This window comes from Neophocaena asiaeorientalis, unplaced genomic scaffold (assembly GCF_003031525.2).
Source record: "Neophocaena asiaeorientalis asiaeorientalis breed wild unplaced genomic scaffold, Neophocaena_asiaeorientalis_V1.1 scaffold100, whole genome shotgun sequence".
NCBI classification, from domain to species: domain Eukaryota; kingdom Metazoa; phylum Chordata; class Mammalia; order Artiodactyla; family Phocoenidae; genus Neophocaena; species Neophocaena asiaeorientalis.
This window is the reverse complement of record NW_020173955.1, coordinates 4195632-4199772: the sequence shown is the minus strand read 5'-3', so window position 1 is coordinate 4199772 and position 4141 is coordinate 4195632. Positions and strand designations below refer to the sequence as shown.

The 4141-nt window shown below is 46.3% G+C and overlaps 1 pseudogene; it reads left to right on the top strand.

Moving 5' to 3' along the window:
• Positions 1-3210: 3210 nt before the first annotated feature.
• The window catches only part of LOC112404828 (40S ribosomal protein S15 pseudogene), a 26836-nt pseudogene continuing 25905 nt past the window's right edge, over positions 3211-4141 (top strand).

Sequence of the window (4141 nt, the reverse complement as noted above, 5' to 3'; positions counted from 1 at the left end):
TTAGAGTGTCCCAGGAGTACTAGTGTTAAGTAAGTAGGAAATTTTGCAGGAGGACCCAAGGTCATGAGTTATACAGGTAGGAATAATGAGCCAGTCAAATGTGTGACTTTATTCATACCCACAGGCTGGTGGGTCAGGTTACACCAGAGACCTGAAAATTCTCACTCACTCCAATGAGACTGCTTGACTTACTGTACTTCCCAAGCCACCACTTTCTCCCACCTAACTTACTATACTACCTCTTCCACCCAACTGATGAGTTCTAAAACTCATTCCTGCCAGGTCTGGCACATATACATACTATTATTTTTCAAATATGTTATTTCCCAAAATGTATGTAGACACTGATTATTCAAATACAAATTCACCTAAAGGTATTACTGAGTTCACCGTATCTTCTCAAACAGTAAATGTCAAAAGTAGAACTCCTATTGAGAGTTAATTATTTTTAATAAATAATTTTGAGGGTTTCTTATACCTGAACAGATACTTAGAGAGACCTGGATTCAAATTCTGGCTTTGCAACTTCCTAGTCATGTGACCCTGGGAAAGTTACTTCATCTCTCTGACTTTCCATTTCTCATCTGAAGAGATAGGGATAATGATAGGGTCATTGGGGGATTAAATAATGATACTGAAATTTTAACACAATGTATGACACATAGTAGGTGCTCAGTAAATATTAGCATTATTCAACAGAAACTGTAAGGTATGCTAAAAAAAAAAAAAAAATGTCCAGGACTTGGAGTCAAAAGACATAATTCTGCTCCCATGTCCCCACTTCTCTCTCTGGTTTGAGCATGTTCCTTTAAATCTCCGAACCTCTAAACCCTTACATGCAAAAAGAGAATGTTGAGTCTAGTTGTATTAGCGATGTCCCACCACCACTGAGCAACTTTTTCTAAGTTGCTGGGAAGAAGATGTCCAAGATGTAAATGTTTATCCCACCATCAACACAATCCAAATTGCAGCAAAGTGCCAATGAACAGCAGGGCTGGGGTAAACATGGCTGCCACTCCCTGCCAGTGGTGAAATGACCCAGGAAAACAGCTGGTAAACAGAGAGCTTGGAGTGTTGAGCTAAGAATGATCTCTTCCCTCAGGACTGGCAAATGAGCTAAATCCAAGCAAAGAGGACCTTATGGATAGGAGAGGAAAAGGTCTTTCCAGTGTGTCTGACTTTTTCCATTCCCATTACTGCCACCTAAGCAGGACGCCTTCAGTGTCCTGCCTTGAGACTGAGAAAGTTTCCTCACCAATCACCCTGCTTCAGGTAATCCTTCCCCATTCTATCCTAAATAGCACAGCCAGAGCTGTCTTTCCAATGCACAGCATCAACATGCTCTCTCATGGTCAAAGTCCTTCAGTGGTGACCATCAACACTGGACTCATGCTCTTCCCCCCCTCAAGAATGAATACTCTCTAAATTCTACTGATCCTTGAAGGTCCAGCTCAATTCCTACTGCTTCCAGGAAGCTTCTCCTCATGGATTCTTGGATGAAGTAGAGAGTACTCACTTATTAGAGAATCTCAAAACTAACTCAAGCACATGCCCATAAATCTTTATTGGTTCCCCCCACTTTTTACTGAATTTTAATAAAAACACCTCAGACTGGCACTCAGTACAGTCCACAACATTAGCCCAACCCAAATTTCCATCCCACTATTCCACCACACATGGGCTATTCTCTAGCCAATCCTGAGAATTCCTGAACTCATGAATTCACATTCTCCCTCCCTGGTATTCCTGCCCTCAAACTGTCAAAATGGGACCCATCCTTGGTTATTTCAAATACTATATTAACTCTGCTGCTTTCCCTGATTTCATCCTCCTTCCAAGCCCCTTAGCACCTTGTTTATTCCCCTGGGACTCAAAATCTTCTTGCATTTCAATTAAAGGTGCACTCTGGGAGCATAAGACCATTAAGGACAGATGCCTCTTTGTGCATTGTGATCCCTGGATTAGCACTGTCCATGCATGTCATGGGACTTAGGAATTATTGGGTGAAGGACACTGGAACGTCTATGTCTTGATAGTTGTACGAGACATGCCAGCATTGAGCGGGAAGTCAGATAAAATGGCACCTAGAGTCCCTTCCAGTTCTAATCTTCCAGGAGCCCTAGAAGGCTCTAGGAGACCCCCTGAGCTCTGCTTTTTCTGAATTCCTTTGGCCACCAGTCACTCAATTCAGCATGTGATTGACTGGTTTTGGTGTTGTCGTTTACACCTAATTTTTTGCAAAGATAATACATTCACATAGTCCAAAATATTTTTTATAATCAAAAGGACAACATCTTACCCCCCCACACTCCTGTCAGGTGACTGCTTATTTAAGCACTTTTATTAGCTTTTTGTATCCTTCCAGATTTTCTTTATGCAAATGTAAATATATGTTCTTCTATTTTATAACACAAACAGGAGCTTGCATTTAGCTGTTTTTGCAATTAATTTGGGAGTTAAATTTGCCTTGCCAGCTGCAGTGAAACTGCCGTGTGAGGTATATACCTTAAAGCTCCTCCATGCTGTACTATGACTAGTTCAAGGCTGGGCACACACAAATGTTTAAATAAGTGCTTCTTGGTTGGCTGCCCTTCCACAACTTTCTCTGCCCTGCCTGGAGTTGAGAGCACGTGCCCCACCTACAACTCCAACGTGTGAAGAGAGGCCCTGCATTCTCACTTCCTCTGACACATTTTTAGAGAATGGTCTGAGCCTCAGGGGGGTCAGTGCAAGTTTTATTCTGTGGTATGCCAAGCCTCCTTCCACCTTGCAATTTGGTGGAAGAGAAAGCACAATTGCCTGGGAGTCAGGAGACTTGGAGTCAGCTGCAACTGTATCCCCAAGTGGCTGCACAACTCTGGACAAGTCATCTGTCCTCTCCAGGCCTCACTCTTCGAAGAGGCTTCCAGCATCAGGGCAGTCCTTGGCCAGGGTCTTCCAGCCTTGGCTCTGCAGATGTCATGTGCTGTGGGCATAAGGGCATGTTTGCACCCAGGAGTTCATGGGAGGCACCTGGGGCATTTCCCCTGGACCTGTGTCTGCTGATTCTGGCCATGATGACACAGCCCTTGCTGCAGTCACAAGACAGTGAGTGAGCATCTCAGGGAAACAGTTTCCTCCCCAGGACCACAGGCAGCTGTATACCCAAAGACTGAACTTTCCCTGATAAGTCAAGAATGGCCTAAGCAAGGGTTCCACAGTTGTCCACATATGGACCCCAAGAAGCCTACGGGCACGTCTGAGGAGGCCAAGCTACCCATCCATGGAGCCTTCAAGGCCAGCACCCTTCTTACCCGCAACCTCCGAGCAGGTGGCACTAGAATGGGGAACTGTGTGGTTCCCGAGAGCCTGGCTGGGGAATTCCTCTCGATTTCTCTCTGCTCCACTGCTCTCCCCACCTGCCTCCATCTGCCTTTAGGGACAGGAGAGAGCTGACTTGGAAGGGACCTCCAAAGCCATCTGGTCCACCCTCTCAGTCTACAGATTCAGAAACTGAGTCTAGAGAGAGGAACTCACTCACCCAGGGCAAACAGCTGCCTGAGGGGGAACAGTCATCAATGATAAGCCACCCAACCTGTCTCAGGAAAGCCAGCAGGGGCTCTCTCCTTCCGGAGGCCTTGTCCACATGTCCGCAGTGAGGCAGGTGCCACACCAAGGCTCTCCTCTCAGGGAACAGGGTGAGAAAGTGTCTCAGAGGATGCAGCCAGACAGATACTCCCCATGGTTTCCTGTTCTGGCGGGAACCCCGGTTGGTTGATTTGGTTCTCTGCACCAGTGGCGAAGGCCAACTACCTGCCTGCCTGCCTCTGGGGGCACAATGTTGGTTATAAACTTATCATGACTGTCATGAGCAGAACAGGAAGGAGGAGAGTGAAGTGGCAGTGTCTTCTTCAGCTGACCAGCATTCAGACTGAAATTGGGACTCAGGCCTCAACTCAGACCAAAAAGCTATCCCTAGGAGCCCTGTTCCCTACAGGGCTAGAGATCCTCAGGGCTTCTGGAATCTCCTCCTTCTACTGAGTTATACCCACTTCTCTCTGCCTGTCTAAAATCCTCTCTCTCCTTTGAAAAGCAGCTCAGGGCTGCCTCTTCCTTGAAGCCTTCCCTGACTCTTCTCCCCCATCCCAACCCCCCACCCCCT